The sequence below is a fragment of the Protopterus annectens genome, chromosome 2.part0, assembly GCF_019279795.1.
Source record: "Protopterus annectens isolate FY-2018-M chromosome 2.part0, PAN1.0, whole genome shotgun sequence".
Classification (NCBI taxonomy): domain Eukaryota; kingdom Metazoa; phylum Chordata; order Ceratodontiformes; family Protopteridae; genus Protopterus; species Protopterus annectens.
The window spans coordinates 1606886083-1606904916 of NC_056728.1; the positions used below are offsets into that span (position 1 = coordinate 1606886083).

At 43.7% G+C, this 18834-nt stretch overlaps 1 protein-coding gene across 1 annotated transcript in view; it reads right to left on the reverse strand.

Annotated features, from left to right (window-relative positions):
* The window catches only part of MCM3 (minichromosome maintenance complex component 3), a 398684-nt gene that overhangs the window by 321790 nt on the left and 58060 nt on the right, over window positions 1-18834 (reverse strand). The gene's annotated exons all lie outside the window — the stretch shown is intronic.

Genomic DNA, 18834 nt, shown 5'->3' on the forward strand with positions numbered 1-18834 from the left:
CCGCAAACCTTCTCAAACTGCTAGCCACTCAATAACAGTGTACAAACAAGCCCACTGTGACCCCCAGTGTCTAGTCTTTACACTTCAAATCTTGAAGTAAAGACTTACCACACCACCATCTATGCACAGAAAGAGCAATAAGCATTAACATGCTGTTATAATGAATATAGTTACACCATGCAAAAGTGATGCATTTTTCAGAAAATATAATTTGAATCTATGAATCTATTAATAATTTATTTACTAAAAGATTTATGAGCATCCATGCTAGAAACACAAAAAATCCATACTGTTAGCCAAAAAGAACTACTACCTTCATTTACAACAAACATCCAATAAGCAACCAAAAAAATTCTGGTCCACCATCAATTATCTTCTATCCCCAGGCCAAACTATTACACCCAACCCACAACACTCTAACCTCGACAACCCTATACAAACAGCAAATGCCTTTAACTCCTTCACTAATACTATACAAAATCTTGCAAATCGCCTATCTCCCGATACCTCACAGATACTTCCTTCTGTAAATATATCTTGCTCATTTCACTTTCTTCCCATTTCTACAACATATATTTCTTCCTTGCTACAAAAAGTTAAACCTACCACCCCCTCCGCAGACAAACTCCCTGCAGAGTTCCTACAAATAGGAGCTAAAGCTATTGTGTATCCCATTTCTATATTAATAAACAGATCCATCAATGAAAAAACTGTCCCTGAAATCTGGAAAATCTCATATCCACTACATAAAAGGAGAAAACTCTAATGATTTCTCCAACCATCGTCCCATAGCTTTACTATCCCCTATTGCCAAAATCATGGAAAAATGAATCCATAAACAACTCCTTAACCATCTTCTCCAACACAACCTACTTGCCAACTGTCAACATGGTTTCAGACCTTCACACAGTACTACCACTGCACTGCTCTCTTTCACCAATACCATAAACTCTAACCGCAACAAAAACAGTCTCTTCAGCACTATTCATAGACTTATCCAAAGCCTTTGACATGGTGAATCACCAACTACTCTTGCACATTCTCTTCTCTCTCTCTCACTTGATCCCCACAGCATAACTTGGTTTAAATCTTACCTTGAAAACCGCCAACAAGCAGTACTCTGGAAAAAATCACTATCTGACCACCTTCCTATCTCTCTAGGTGTGCCACAAGGCTCCATCTTAGGACCACTTCTATTTTCCATCTTTATCAACGACCTCCAATCAGCTATCCCTCATACTACCTGTATTCAATATGCAGATGACTCCACTATAATCTGCACAGCTACCTCTCAAACTGAACTTCAAACTCTTACCCAAAAAGCCTTCAACACAGTAGAACAATGGTTCTCATAATGCTGCCTCCTACTCAACCCCAAGAAAACTAAGCTACTATTTTCACCAACACAAAATCACATCCCCCTAAATTTCACTATTACTTCCAATAACAGTACTAGTATTTCTCCAGACACCAATTATTAGGAATTACTATAGACAATAATCTTAATTTTGAAAATCACATTAACTCTACCATAAAATCTGTGAACAAAAAAATAGGTAGCTTATACAGAATCAAACCCTTTCTTACTCCTGCCACTAGAATTACCCTAGCCATAACTCATCTGATCTCTACTTCACTTTATGCATGCCCTATTTATACCAATCTCTAAAAAAAAAAACTCTCAATAAACTAGTTATATGCTACAATAACATTGCTAGATTTGCTACCGGATCCCCATTCAGAACACATCATTGCCTTAATCTTAAGACAACTAGGTTGGCTTGAACTTCCCAATCAGATTCAACTACAACAACTTAAAATAGCTCACAAAACCCTGTACCAACCCACAAAAACCCCAGTACTCAATAGCCTTATTATAACCTTAAACATCTACGGTCTTCTACAAAACTTTTGATCAACACCACTAGACCCAATAACTCTGCAGGAGACTGCTTGTTCTCAAACTCAGTAGGAAAAGTATGGAATAAATTGCCCTCAGACATCTCATCTATGACTTCTCTCCCTCTGTTCAAAAAAAATCTCAAAAAGTATCTCAATAAAAAATTGAGATGCCCCTGCACTAACCCAGACTAACCCTGTTTTTTCCTTCCCTGTCATCCTTCCTTCCCCCTGAACCCAATTACATCCAATAACTCAGTAGGGGACTCTCAGCTGCTCAACTTTCCACTATGATTTGAAATAAAAGACCCACTCTGCCTACTTACCCTAATGCCTCTCCCTTTCCTTCATAAGAGTATCCCTACCTCTCTTTCATAACAGTAACTATTCTACTTCCTCTATGAAAATAATCTAATCCTTAAACTCTACCTATACTATCCCCGATACCTTTACTATCTTTCCTTCATCTCTGTTCACATTTATGATCATTTCATTTAATATATTTTTATAATGAGGATTGTGCTAAGCACATCACACAGTAACTGATTTTCTATATTTCACATGTGTGTAAAGAGTACTCTGTTACGAACATCACATAGCCTGTTACTTTTACTCACGTAAAAAGTAATCTCAAAAAAATTTTTCCTGTTTCCATTACATCTGCATTTATTTTTATTGTTACACTTTATTAATTGATGTACTAATAATTTGGAGCTTTTCTCCCCGGGCCTCTACTGAAAATGGACATATATCCAGCTAGACTACCCTGGTCAACAAATGTAAAATAAATAAATAAATCCATGCCTCTTCTGGCAAACTAGAGCTTCAAAACACGGTCAACACCCATACATCATGGTAACAGAATGTTTAATAATTTTTTGTACCAACAGTATGCTTACATCATTTCCCTTTGAAGTTGTGATTGGGGGCGGTAACTGTTGGTGTACATTAGTATTTAAAGGATTCTCTGTATTCAATAGTGGTCTGATGAAGTCTGCTACTGAGTAGATGAAAAGCGCTTTACCATTTTCAATGTTCAATAAACTTTTGTTTTAGGAAGTATCTGCTATCTTTTCGCTTATTTGTTTTTTTGAGTCTTGTCAAATCATAACCAGTCATGTTCTCTACTTGGATAAAGACAACTTTGAGTATTGCTTTCAAGGCAAATTCCTTGATATCCACATCTCAAATACATCACACACTGGTTATGATCAGAGACCCAGTCAAATTTCTAACCCTGCATAAAGTAGTATGTCCAACAGCAGCAAATCTAGAAAGGGGACAGAGCCCCCATCCTAATTTGGTTTTATATTGTATGTCACCGAAAGCTTCAGAACAATACATTTTAAAACCACAGACATGCATACTTAAACCACCGATGACTTAATTCTTTACAGTAGACAATATATACCCAAATTAATTGGGGAGCTATGCCCCCCACACCCCCTAACTTTTAGTTATGTACTCACCATAACTTCAGATGTTTGGGATCCAACTCGCCTACATTCTGACTGATGGGCTCGGAGCCGATCCCTCGGCTCCGACTCGGCACGCTTATGCCAAAGAGCGAAGTCTCTTATTGGCTGAGCTTACTATATCCCAGGATGCACCACTACCAGTCCCCCAGATCTAGTTTGTCCGCATACATGCACACATGCACGCTCTGATTATATAACATCGTCAGATGAACAAGAAAAAAGAACAGTAGAACTCAAACCGTTCAATATCTTCTGATCTCCAAGGCAGGGGGAAGGAGGGTGGGTATTAGGAATGTAGGCGAGATGGATCCCAAACATCTGAAGTTATGGTGAGTACATAACTAAAAGATGTTATGTGATCCTATCTCGCCTACATTCTGACTGATGGGACAGCGTCCCTAGCACCTGAATCCTGGGTGGCTCACTGGAAAACACTCCTGAGTACCGTGGAACCAAATGATGCTCGTCCTTTAGATGCCACATCCAATTTATAGTGGGAAATGAAAGTGTGCGGATTGGACCAAGTAGCCGCAGCACAAATCTCCGATATAGCGAGCTTGGAATGAAAAGCTATAGAAGTAGCCATAGCTCTGGTAGAGTGAGCTTTGATAGATGTTGTAAGCTGCTTATTCGAAGAAGAATAAGCCTGAGTTATGCAATCTCTAATCCATTTGGAGATAGTAGCTTTTGTGATGGCTTTACCCAATTTATTGTCTGAGAAGGACACAAACAGCTGGTCTGACTTACGAAGTTGCTGAGTCCTGTCTAAATAGAAGCGCAATTGCCTGTGAACATCCAATTTATGGAAAGTGTATTCTGCTTCATTGGAGAATTTTGGGAAGAAAACTGGTAGCTCTAGAGACTGTTGGAGACAGAGATTAGAACAGACCTTAGGGACAAAGGATGGGTTAGGCCTAAGTGATACTCTATCCTTGTGGAAAATCAAATACGGTGGCTTAATAGACAGTGCTTGAAGCTCTGAAACTCTTCTTGCAGAAGTAATTGCAACTAAAAAGGCAGTTTTCCAAGACAGATATTTTAACTCACACGAAGCAGCCGGTTCGAAAGGGGAAGATGTCAATGCACGAAGCACTAAATCTAGATCCCACGGAGGGGCAGGATGAAAAACTGGGGGTCTTAACAGACCCGCACCTTTAATGAAAGTTTTGCATAGTCTGCTGCTCATCAATGGAGGATCCATGGACTCGTGAAATTTAGAGATAGCCGCAAGTTGGACTTTAATAGTAGAGACAGAAGATCCTTGATTAAACAGGGATGTTAAGAATTTCAAAACCTCTGGGATAGGAGCAGTGATAGGGTCTAAGCCCCTGAGTTGAGCTCAGATAGCAAACCTCTTCCACTTACTGAGGTACAATTTCTTAGTGGTGGGTTTGTGGGCCGAAGATAAAATGTGAATAACTTCCGGGTCTAATGAGTGACTTCTGACTAAAGTCGGAAGTGGAGGAACCAAGCTGTCAACTTCAAGGAGTGAAGGGACTGGTGCTGTTGTCCCGACTGATGAATTAACAGGTCCGGAATTAGGTCTAAAGTCCATGGATCGTCCACCGCATGTTTCTTCAGGTAAGGGAACCATACCTGACGAGGCCAGTACGGAGCAATCAGTATCATTGTGGACCCCAATTGAGAGGCTTTTTGAATGACTTTGGAGAGAAGTGGAATCGGAGGAAAGGCATAAAGTAGCCCTGTTGGCCAAGGTTGTGCTAGAGCATCCATAGCTGGTACTCCTTGATGTGGAGTCAAGGAGAAGAACCTTTTGCACTTGGTGTTTAGTGGAGTTGCAAATAGGTCGCAGCACGGTGTCCCCCATCTCCGGAAAACCTGATCTGCTATTGTTTTGTTTAAGGACCACTCGTGAGGAGAGAGAATTGTCCTGCTTAATCTGTCTGCCAGTATATTCGATTTCCCCGGAATGTGGGTCGCTACCAAGAAACGGCTGGTAGCTACTGCCCATTCCCACACCCTCATGGCTTCTCTGCAAAGGGGGTAAGATCTGGTCCCTCCTTGCTTGTTTAGGTACCAGACCACCGACATGTTGTCTGTGTGGATGGCGATTATGCCCTGAGGTAGAAACCTGTGTAAGGCCTGTAGGGATAGAAGTACCGCTCTCATCTCCAGTACATTGATGTGGAGAATAGTTTCGTCTGGAAGCCAGGATCCCTGAACTAACCTGCCCAGACAATGCCCCCCCCCACCCTGTCTGGGAGGCATCTGTCGTCAGGGTGACCACTGGAGAGGGAATAACAAAAGGACTTCCTTGATTTAGATTGGATGTCTGAAGCCACCAGCGAAGGTCCCGTTTGCATGTTTCTGTAATCATGATGGGATGATTGAGGGGAAGGTCCTGAAAGGACCATTGAGTTGACAATAGCCACTGAAGAATTCTCATGTGCAATCTTGCCAGAGGAACTAAAAGAACCGTAGCAGACATTGAACCTAAAACTTGTAGAACCATCCTGGCTGGGGCTTTGGATCTTGAAATCAGAGCTAGAACTTGGCCCTGTAAGGTTTGGATCCTTTCGCAGGAAGAAAACGCATCAATTTTGAGTCTATCTCTGCTCCTATGAACCTTATGCGCTGAGAGGGCAGCAAGACAGACTTTGACCAATTGAATGTAATCCCCAGGGTAGCACCCAGGGAGATGGTGGCTTTGAGGTTGTCCATTAGTAGATGCCTGGTGGTGGCAGTCAGGAGCCAGTCGTCCAGATAGGGAAACACTTGGAATCCAAGACTTCTCAGGTGAGCCGTCACTACTGCCAAACACTTGGTGAACACCCTGGGGGCTGTGGTGAGACCAAAGGGCAGTGCACAAAATTGGTAATGACTGACTCCTAGGCTGAAGCGCAGATACCTCCTGGACGCCTGATGTATCGGTATGTGATAATAGGCATCCTTGAGGTCTATGGAGCACATCCAAACATCCTTCTCCAACAATGGGAGAATGGATTGTAACGTGACCATTCGGAATTTGGATTTCGTGACGGATTGGTTCAGTCTGCTGAGATCCAATATTGGTCTCAGGTCCCCTGTCTTTTTTGGCACTAAAAAGAACCTGGAGTAATTTCCTGATCCGATCTGGTCTATGGGGACCGGTTGGATGACTCCTTTTTCTAGCAGTTTTAAAGCTTCTGCGGCTGCAATTTCCCTTTGACTGGGTGGTGGGTCCGGGATTTTTTGGACGGTGGGGGAGTATGTGAATGGGATGGTGTAACCTCCGGCATGATCCAAGCACCCATCTGTCCTGAGTGATTGACTCCCAGGCTTTTAGGTGCTTGGCAACGACACCCGACTGGCTCCGAGCAGCACAGCCGGGCAATCCCTCATGATGTGGGAGGCTGAAGAGCCACGAAAGGATTCAGGGTCTCCAGAATTGCGGGGCCCTCTGCCGCCTCTGGGACGGCGTCTCCCGAAAAATTTCCCGTCCTCTGCCTCTGGAAGGGAATCTTCCTGCTGTTGGGGAAAAACTTACGTGATTTACGGAACCACATCTTCCCCTCCTTTAGCCTTGGGATAAGGCCGAAAGGGAGTGGAATAACGGGCACCTACGGCAGATAAAGTTTTCCTCTTGCTTACAGCGGGTAAGGGTGTCTTTAACCTTAGGTCCAAACAAAGAGGACCCATCAAAGGGAGCGTCGGAAGGAAGACTTGAAGGCCTCCGAACTGACACAAGCGGAGCCAGGCTTGTCTCCGTAGAGCCACGCCTGTGCCTGCCGCTTACCGCCCTTCGGCCGCATAGGAAATGAGCCTCATGGACGAAGTTAGAAATTGACATAAGGATAGCCAACTGAGAGCTAACCGACTGGGCTAGCTGCTCAGGTAGGTTACCCGAGAGGGAATCTGACAGCTCCTTGACCAGATCCCTCTGAAGCCTGGTAAAATGTGCCAAATAATTCAGAGACCTTAAAGTAAAGGCCGCTGAAGTCAGGGTGCGCCTGCACCTGTCCATGCTCCTAGACTCCTTATTAGGAGGATGGACGGACGCTGAAGCCTCTGCCACGCCCTGTTCTTTAGCAGATGCCAACACCATGGCATCTACAGCCACGCCTTTTGTGAGGAACACCTTCTCGGTTGAGGCAGACAAAAATTTATTAGGACGAGAAGGGACAGTTTCCACGGTATCTGGATGTTCCCACGCCCGACAAACCAAATCCAGAAGCTCGAAGGGCGGAGACACCCAGGAGGCGGAGGGCTGAGCCCCAAAGGCCTTGAGGAGCACTGACTCATCCGCAGAGGGGGGTTTGGATATCCAGCCGCCTCGTTGTTTGAGGATCTCTAAGATGTCTGCAAATGAGACATCATCCGAGGACGACTTCGGGGACCCCTCCGCATCATCAAGATCAGTGTCCGATGTGATAGACTCGGGGGAGTCCACGTGCTTCCTCTTGCACGATCTCTTCCTCGGGGGTTCCTCCGAAGACAACTCCGAAGAACCCTCAGGAGGAGGGGAACCCCCAATGGGGGTAACCTCAGGCCCAGGGGCTCCGCTGCCTACGGACAGGGGAACTGCCAAAGACCCAGTCTCCACGCCCAGGGAAGGTGCCGGTAAAGCCGGAGAGATGGCCGAAGACTTGGCCAAGGCATTCCTCATAGCCCTGAAAGCCGGACCCCAGAATCCTGGGAGTGTCCAGTCTCCGGAGCCATGATAGCAGACGGCAATCCCGCAGCTGAAGCACCGAGAGGGAGGCTTGGAACCGAAAGCATAGGTCCCGAAACTTCACCCCGGGTCCAGCTGAAGAAGTCCGTGTACCAAACTCGGACCCGAAGGCCCGGGTTGGAGTAAGGGTCGGAGCCGACCCTAAGATCTCCACCGGCTCCAACAGCATCTGCTCCGACGGAGCCGGGCGGTCGGAGGAGGAACAGCCATGGGATGGGCATGGACTATCGGCTCCGAAGCCAACTGGGTCGGAGCCTAAACAAATTTTTGAAAGACTGGGGACTGGAACAGTCTTTGGAGCACCCTGTCTATATCCAAATCCGACATCCTCGAGGACTTAGAGGATACTGAACGGGTTCGAGAAGGTCTCTCCAACGGCCCCAAAGGACTAGGGGACCGACTCCGAGGCGACTCGATGATCATCGGCGCCGAGGGAATATCCACAGTAGTTTCCATCGGTGCCGAGGAGGACTTCGGCGCCGAGGAGGAAGTGTCTGAGCGGGCAACCTTAGTCGGCTCCGAGACCAGTGGAGCCGACGAAGATGACCCGCCTCGATGCCCCAGCCATCGGCTCCGGCCTGAGGAGTCGAGACTGGTGACATCGAGGCAGACCGTTCCGCCTCGGCTCAAGTCCTTGGAGCCAAGGAGAAGCCTGCCTATGTTTTTGGCGGCCGGATCCGACGGACTGGTCGGAGCCGCCTTTCTTTGGTTGGAGAAGGAGAGGATGCTAGAGCTTCTTCGAAGGAGGGTTTGATTAAGCCTTTAAGAATAAGCTTATTTTTCCTCTCCTGGAGGACCCTTGAGGAAAAAGCGTGACACACGCTGCATGACTCTTGTAAATGTTTTGCACCCAAACAATAAACACAGATAGAATGGTCATCCGTGATTGACATTTTAAAATTACATTTGGTGCATTTTTTGAAGCCCGAAGGCCTAGGATTCTGAGACATTATAGCAAAAACAGAAATCCCTGACAGAAAAAACCAACACTATCCACTTGATTTTCTAATTAACTGAAACTACCTAAAATAGGTTAACAGTGCCGATTAGTAAACAATCTGTAACAATTAGTCAAGGGTACTTTGAAACCCTCTAAGTTTTAAGGGGGGGTTGACTGACCGGAAAGGCCCTAGGATGAAGGAGGCCTGAAAACAAATCAACGCCCAATCACACTACAAAGTTTTCACCAAAAACTCCAAACACACCACAAAGTGAAGAATAGCCGTTAAAACAGCTTTTTATGACAAAAAAAAAAAATTTCTGACAGAAAAGTTAGTAAATAAATACTACTCAGCTCAGCCAGCTCGAGACCACGTCTTCGCAAGATAGCGGCAAACGAGATCTGGGGGACTGGTAGTGGTGCATCCTGGGATATAGTAAGCTCAGCCAATAAGAGACTTCGCTCTTTGGCATAAGCGTGCCGAGTCGGAGCCGAGGGATCGGCTCCGAGCCCATCAGTCAGAATGTAGGCGAGATAGGATCACATAACATCTATATATACCAACTCCAGGATCACACTACAGTGGAGAAAAGGACATATAGCTTTTATTTGCTTTACAGTACTTCAGTTCAGCGAAATTAGTTTATTAATTTGAGCTTTCAACTATTTGGTCAGGGTGAACTGAAATGAGCTTTTAATGAAACGAAGTAGACCCATATAGCTAGATTTTTATTTATTTATCTCTATATATCTGGAGCATTTCTCCCCGGGCCTCCGCTGAAAACAGGCTCTGTGGAACCTAGTCGGACATTCCCGGTCAACACACACACACACACACACACACACACACACACACACACACACACACACACACACACACACACACACACACATCACCAACATGGGGACTTATTAATTCTGGGTTGGACATGGCTTTATACGTCAGGCACAGATCGCCTCTGAGTAGGCAGTAAGCAACTGAGAAGAGCTGGAGTTTTAGCCTAACTGCGTAGAGCATCTGTTAGAGTCCCTTGATCCTCTTGGTGAGGTACTTTTGGGGTCTTTCTAGTTGTAGCAGGTGTCGGGTAAGGCATATCCCAAATGTGGCATTATATTCAATTATGGGCCTGATGAGTGGTGAGTAGAGGGGCACAATGACCTCTCTTGATCTAGATGTGAACCGCTTAGTGATAAGGCGGGCTATATAGAATGTCTTTCTAACCACTTTGGCAATGTGATTGTCAAAGAAGATATTGCAATCTACTTGGGTCCCCAAATCCCCAATTACTTCTTCCGTACTTAATGGATTACCACCTATGTGGTAATTTGTGGGCACTTTTTCCCAAGGGGATGACTATGCACTTTTTGGCATTTAGCTTTAGGCCATGGCTCTGGCACCAGTTATCAGTCTCTGTAAGACCTTTTTGGAGGATACTTGTGCCAGTCGGCGAGTCGATTATGGCCCCCAGTTTGCAGTCATCTGCAAACTTTGTCAGCCATAGTCCTTCTGTGTTAGCCTGCACCTCAGAAATATATACCGAACAAGAGAGGTCCCAGGACTGAGCCTTGTGGGATGCCACTAACTGGTTTAGAATATGACATGGCACCTGCAATTGACCATGTGGGCTCTATCCCTAAGCCAGTTTGCAACCCATCTTGTGACATAGGGGTTGATATTTAAGCTGGTGAGCTTATTTAAGATGCCCGAGTGGGGTAGTGTGTCAAAGGCTTGTGCAAGGTCAAGGTAGGCTGGGTGGACTACCTTCCCTTAGTCTATGGACTTAGAAATTGACCAGGTTCAAGAGGCAAGATCTGCCCTTAAAGCCGAATTGGGTAGGATCCAGTGTTTGGAGGTTCCCAAAGTCTTAGTGTACGAGTTCCATGATGATACGCTCCATAGCTTTGCAGACCAGGCTAGTTAGGCTTATAGGGTGATAGTTTCCGGGGTCCGTTATGTAAAACGCAGCCCGGGACACCGTCCGGTCCCATTGATGCTGTGTTTTTTGCTTTGGAGAGGGCAGCTCTCACCTGTGCATCTGTGATGTCAGGGAGGCTACACTCTGTTGGGATAGTCATTTGCTCATTTGGGGGGGGGGGGGGGGTTTGCACTGAACCTGTCTGCCAGGATGTTGGCAATGTCTGTGGGTTCAGTGTATTTATCATTTTGCACTAACTCATAGCATATTAGCGCCTTGTGCAATTTCTCTTTCGAAGCTAGCCTTAGATGATTTTATGAGGGATCGTAGTTTCTTGCTAGTACTGATCAGAGTTGCCTTCCCTTTCAGGGATTTTGCTCTATCATGTAGTTTCCTCCTCCTGCTGTACAGCTTATTTATGGCTGGGGTCCACCAGACAGGTCTCCTGCCTTTGGAGGAGTGTGTCTTGGTTTTATTTGGGATACCACGATCCATGCATTCCTGTAGGTATCCATAGAATGTGTTTGTAAAGGATTCTGCGGTTTGGGCAATATCTTCCACTGGCCCTGGGGCTTTGAAGGATTCCACCTCTGTTTTGGGAAGTTTGCTTTTGATGGTTTCCTTTGCTGGGGGTGGGGACGGGATATGGATGTCCATAGAGATTAATTTGTGGTCAGATCTTACCAATGAGGGGTATGCCTCTATGTTCCATACCAGAATCCCCATGTTGGTGATGATCAGGTCCAATATGTTTTCCCCTCGAGGGAGTGGTGACAAGTTGTTCCATAGCATTTGAGTTTATAAATTCTAGGAACAGTTGGGGTAGGGTGTTGGGGCTTGAGTAGTGCTCCCAATCTATGTTTGGGTAGTTAAAGTCACTCAATATAATGGTGTTTGGAGAGACCTTCATATTCTCCAGTGTCTTCAGGAAAGCAGAGTGGGGTTCAAGTTTGGGAGGATGGTCTGTAGCAGGCTACAAACTGGAAGGCAGTTTTGCCCACTGTTAGTTGCACATGGATGGTCTCAGATGCTTCGTGCAGTGCCACTAGCCTGGAGGTATGGGTATCTTTGATGAATATGGATACTCCCCCTCCGCTTGTGGTTTGGTCCAAGTTTTGGGGCCGAAAAGCATGGTATGAGGTATAGCCTGGTAGTGCTGGGGTGCTCTCGGGAGCCTTGAACCAGGTTTCTGTTACTGCACAGATATCTATATTCTCCATACTGAGGAGAGCCTTGAGTGTGTGCATCTTGAGGTTCAGACTTCTGGCGTTGAGCAGCATTACCCTTAGTTACTTTTTCCTTGGGCTGTCTAAGGAGGTGGGTTTTGTCTTTTCAGCCTTGCCTAAAAAGGCACTATGGGGGTGGCAAGAGCCTTGGCCAGTATTCAAAAATCCAGGGGTGACAGGTGCAAGCCATCCCTAGCGAAGCAACATGGCTTGTCAAGCATGTCATCCCAGGCTAACAGACAGTGGATCCCCTTTGAGTGACACCAATACTTTAGCCAATTGTTGAAAATGATCATTTTGTCTTTATACTGTGGTATCATTCTTGGTGACAGTAAGATGCTACTCAAGGTCAGGGTCATACCGGCCTGGGCCACATCATCAGAGAGCTCCTCTATGTCTCTTTTCATGTAATCCAGGGAGGTACGTCTCAGGTCACTCACACCAGCATGGACAATGACGGAGTCATATTTGTACTTGCTTTGGAGTGACCCGAGTGGTTGTGTTATTTGGCGGATCCTGGCACCCAACAGGCAGCTTACAGTGACCTTGTTCAGCCTGGTGAGAGGGACGTCAGTGTGTCTGACAATATAGAGTCACCTATTACAAGTGTATTAGGTGTGTTTAGCCTTAAGGGCTGTGACTGTGTGGCACACTGACTTTGTGAACTATGTGATACGTGGGTATTGTTGTGGGGTAGCAGTTGCTTGGATGTCTGCTTTGGAGGTCTCTGTTGCTTGGGCAGATTTTTATTTAGAGCCTCCGAGTATGTTTTTGTGTGTTTATGTGTTTGGTTTGCTGTTGTGATAAGTCTATGTGAGACTGGATTTGTGGTGTGTGTGATTACCTTCTCCTCCAGACTGACCGTGCCAGTACTATGTTGAGAGAACTCAGCCTCCAGTTTGGCTATATAGTTGCATCTCTCACATATATTTGAGCTTGTTGGGAAGAGGAGAGGGTGGTCTGTGTACATAAGGCAGTTGTAACATTGCCTCAAGATTCCCATATTCACCAGCTGGACTGGAGAGTAAACCTGAAACTGACTTTTGGACATGCCAGAATAGTATAAGGAATTACTTTTTGACTTGATCAAAAAGGACCAATAGGGAGCCAAGTACTTAAAGGGAGTATAAGAGGGTGTAGTGCTTTAGTTTATTAGTCCTTACTTATAAGACACTTATCCTAGCTACTGTTGGGTTTTAGAAGGAAAATAGAGTGCTTACTTTGAGATTTGGAACAGTTCTAAGGGAAAAAGTGAAGAGCAGACTTTGTGGAGCCGGGAATAGCTTAAACCTGACTAAGGTGCGCTGCTCGATGCTGCGAAAAACGTGCAAAACAGGGTTTTCAGAGGTTTCAGAGATCTAGCTTTCAGGAAGGGTTTCAGTGAAACTACACCATTTAGCCCTGGTGGTTTATCTGCTTGTACTTGTAGTATCCATTTCTGCTCTATTTCTTCTACTCTGTTTTTTACATCACCCCTCTAATGTTTTGTTCAATAATCTCTAGCACCATAAAATGAAATATATGTTGCATATCCTCAGTTAACACGTTTCGCTAGAGCATTAGTATCCTTGTTAGTTATATCTTTTAGATGTTCTAATACACGTTCTTTTGAGGCATCTATTAGTTTTCCCTATGTAAAAAACAAAACATTTAGTACAAAAACTGAAAAACTAGGTTTGTTGCTTTATTTTTATTCTAATTCTGCTCTGAGGTGTAAACCGGACATTTATCCAGTTTGTGGAATTTGTTTTGTAGGCTGTGCAGAAAGATACGTTATTAAAAACTCTTGTCCCTAGGGCCATCACTGAGTCGGAGTAATCCTTCACCATAAAAGTGATTGAATGTTTTCCAGCTAGAAGTTACTCTTTGCAGAACTATCAGGTCACAGTAGGATTTCCAGGGCGCCTCAACTAGAAAAGTAGCAGACCGATAAGGCTAAAGATGTGCCACTGTACACCAACAATACAAGGTAACATGTCAAACAGCCTAAATATTGACCAGTGGGTAAGCTCTCATTCAACAGCTCTACCAGCAGCAAGATAGTATGCATGCCAATTTTTAAAGTAGGTGACGCAGATTGGTCTCGCCACAGATCAGAAGGGATTATATCAGCCTGAAAACTTTTAACCCATCTGTACTGTACTAAACATGTTCCAGCACTACTTTTAAGGCACAGTTTTAAGTCATTAGTGGACCTTGTTAGAGGATCCAAGGAAAGGGAAGATGTGTCACTTAACTGCCTGCCTTGGTCTTTTAAAGTGCTACTGTCTACCCAAACAGTTCTTTTCACTGAGAGAATATGCTGACGTTTTTGACTCAAAAAAGCAAAGCAACAGCATTAATCCTTCATTCAAACAGGTCCAATGGAACAGGTCCAATGGCTCCACCTTTGAGCAAGCCAGGGACATACTGTGAACTATATCCAATGTTGTTGGCAACATAGATGCCTATGACAAACCAAAACTGGCTGTTTTATGTTTGTATCAACCCTTGTTCTCAGCAATTCATTATCTGGATGAAAGATCAGGGACATAAATCTACTGCTGCTTTGGACCAAACAAGAGAGACTCCTGCTCCCAGAGAAGATGCTTGGGTGACAGGAATATCAACTTTATGAAGAGAATTTCTGCCATAAAAGCTTTACGGTTCATCACCTGCAACATTTGATTTGTATATGTATGGTTGGGAGGGGCAGCTTAGCCAAGGATGGATGCGGTTCAGGAAGTTTAGCACGCAAGCAACCTGAACCTGGGCCTTTGCTACATCTTAAAATCCCAGAACCTTTAAAAAACAAATTAAAATCAAGGACTCTAGGCAGTAAGAGAAGTTTAAATGAAATAGCTACCATTAATAGAGGTTAATCTGGAGATTAAATGGAGTCAAAGAATGGACCTTTTCCCCTCACCTAGATTCTCAATGAGGAAACCAGAACAGACTATGCCTCCTACCTGGAGCCAGCTTTACAATCTAACTATGAATCTGATTCTGTGGTAGAAAGGGAGAGCGCCCACAGTTCACAACAGCTTGAAGTGATTATCAGTACCATACGAGACCCTCAACTGTTGAGCTTTCAATTAAAAAGGAGCAAAGTAAAAATGAACATTCCAAATGCAGGCATTTTAAGCCTAAGTACTCTGGCAAGTCACCTGAATAAAGCTGATCTTCCATTGTATACATGGTGGGGGGTACACCATCTTGTGAATGGAACAGTCTTGCCCCTCCTTACTCTTGGTGCTTCCCTCTGCAATGTGTCTGTTAACTATTACTGGGAAAATAGCATCATTGAACCTTTGAGTGAAATAGTGTTTTCTTCTCTCCTTGAAAGCAGAGTAGGGCTAAATACACATGACTACAATATTTGTCTTGTCCAAGTCTCTGTACATTTCACAAGGTTTGACAGCAGAAATCAACCGGGGGGGGGGGGGCATGACACTTCCTGTTGTGTAATCTACAAACTGAAGGTTTTAAATACTTTGATCTGTCCACTGAACAGACTTCAGCAGTGAAGCACTGTTTTACAGTGAAGACAAAAGGGCTCCCTATCGAAAATGTCAACACTCAGACCAAGTGCCAAAATGCCAGAAAAGACAGAAAACATAGAAGAGCAAAATTCAAAACCCCTCTGCACTCCCCCCCAAATGTATATATACCAGAGATTATCATATCTCGGAGAAAAAGGGAATATTCAAGAAATGGCATCAAAGCTTTAGCATATGCAAGTCCAATCTTTCAGCCAGTCTATTTCACGACTCGCTCTAGTGGGTCATGACATTTCAAATGGTTACAGACTAATGGAACAAAGCTCAATCCTTGCCTCAACAATGAAAAAAAGAATAGTATCAAGATTTCCACTTCGGATGACCCCCGTACTCTACCAAGACTATCTGGGTGCTTTTGTAAGAAGAAAAATGTTTAAGCTTTTCGCGGAATGTGTTATCCATTAGAAATCCTGCCACAATAACACCCTATCATAGGTGATTACTAGGCTAATGACCCGGGGGGGGGGTCTTTTTAACCCTAGCCATGCTTCAAGGTAAGAAGCAAACCTAGTACCTTGTCTTGACCATTATACCAGTCCTTAACTCAGCTAATTCTGTTCTAAATTAAGTGACTCTACATGGTTATATTTTTTTTTCTTGCTCTGATGCACTGTGGATACAAAAAAAAAAAAAAAAAAAAACACAACATTCTTGCGAGGTTCTGCCTGAATAGAGTATCTTAACAAGTCAGTCCTTCTATAAATGCATTTCATTCAGTTTGTACATTTCATTACCACTTACCTATGCTTTTTTTTAATCTCTTCATTTAATATTGCAAGATCAACAGCCAGACAGTCAGCACGAATCACACCCAAGTTATGAAAACAGACACATTCCAATCCTTGACCCCTCTGAAGAGCAAGGGGAGGGAGCAGAATGAGGTTCAGTGGGGCAAGAACTCTTAAATCGCCTCATTTGACTGGTTTGAGCTTCAGATAACCGTGCCATCCATTAAATTGTGGTATTCAAGAAGTCTCCATGGTAGGGTGGGTAAAAGAAAAAGGTTAGCACAACACTATGTTGCTACTTAAGGAGATCAGCCAGCATATACACCATGAACAAGAGCTATAACCACGAAGCTGAGCCACCAACTTTAAATAAATCCAAAACTTGGTCTTTTATTGTATAAGAAGAACAAAAACTAATACCACTCACAAGCTTTCCGCGCCGGGATGTCGAGCTTTTTTCAAAAGTAGCAAATATATAAATAACAGTTTAAATAAATGCTTGCTTACATTGATTGACAAAAAAAACAATTATGTAAAAAAATCATTTCAATTACAAACAATCATTTAAAAAATGTAAGTACAAAAAAAAGTCAAAAAAACTTTCATTTAAATAATATAAAATAATTCTTTGCAATAAAAAAACAAATGTTCATACTGCATACTTTTCCACCCACCCAGTTAATGAGAAGTATATTAATATTTCAAAAGTGCTACACTTTTAATTACTGTTATTATAATTTCATTATGGTCTGTACTGTGAATTCCTTTGTTGTTGGGGAAACCTGTTTGTGGGAGTTATTAACAGGATACTCTAGTAGTTGAAGTAAGTAGTACAAGTATCAGTGTGTGTAATCAAATGCTTCTCCATTTGAATATTATTTATTTGATGATTGTTAATTTTTTATTTTTATCTACACCATGAAAGAACTGAAGATCCAGTTCTAATGCTCCTTTTGAGAATTAGGGGGTAGTTCTTTGGAGCACGGGGTGAGAGCGGGAATGGCCCTTTTGAACATGGGGGGGGCAAGCCATCCTCACAAAAGATAAAGCAATTTTTTTTTTTAAACGCACCAGATATCCAAAGCAAGCCCAGGATTTAGTCTGCACTGTGCAAGATATGATTAACGTCCATGACCATCTGTCAACATAATCAAACTTCACCAAACGAAAGGAAATCTGTAGATTAGTAATTGTAACATACTAGGAATACAGACAGGACAGCAGGCCTTACTCTGTCAAACTTGTCTGCAGCCCCCCCCCCCCCCCAAAAGGAAGAAAAAGCCTTCAATGTAAAGACAGGCTGAGCTGCACAACCTACCAACCATTTTTAAAAAAGTGGTACCAAGTAACTGGATGCACAAAAAATCTGAATGGACAAAAAAATACACATTTGTATGTAAATGACCATCACATAAAATTATTAATAGGCATCCTAACCAAGTCTGCCCTACAAGAAAGAAGTTGCTCAAACCACTGCTCCAGTCTTCTCATTAAGGAGCTAAAGGCAGAATAAAAATTTGTCCAGTATAGCATTCACCGGACATACACCCTATGGGGCAAAATTATTCCAATACCAGCTGTAGTCATTTAACAGATCACAACTAGAGAATCTTTAGTCAACACAGACGTCTCCAGGACCTGGGGACCTGATCTCCAAAGGGATCAAAGAAAGAATCAGAGGGGATGCTGTACCGATTCCTGCACAAAACCACACCCCAATATCAGGAGACTGTACCAGTGGAAAGCTCAAGCTTGAAGCGTCTCATTCGAGGGTTGCACCAAAATGTTTCTACTACTAAAGCCTTGGTCAAAACCCAACTGGAAAACCAGGTCCATAGAGTAGACTATCCACATAAGCAGTAATTGCCTAAAACTCTCCAAATGATTACATTACATAGCCAACTAATTTGACTCACTCAGCCAGGCACTAATTTCATCCAGGAACACCCATGGTATTTGCCCACATCAAACATAAGATCACAGAACAAAAACTTCTACAGAAAATCTTAAAGGTAAAAGGGCTGCAGTACACGAGTAAAGAATATGCAATTCTCACCACTACCAAAGATATACAAGAAGGTGCTGGACCTTCCAACATACCCAGGATTTTTCACCAGGAGAGCAAAAAGCCACACAATCTTATACACCACCCACCTCAAACATCATTCTGTAGATTAGAGGGAATGAATCCTTGACTGTAACCCAAACAACTAAGGTTACATTAGCAGCACAAGAGCCAAACAGGGAGGAGAGGAGTGAAGAGGTGAGGCTCACTTCTCCTGATGGGAGATCTGTGGCTGCTCAAGGAGACCAGACAAACCACCTCCTGTACTTATTGTTGGTGGACAATTCTTTAAGAAAACCTCTTTCACAGGAGTGAGGACCATAGCCATTAGCCTACTATTCATCCTCTTCCTCTACTTGGCTCAGCATGTG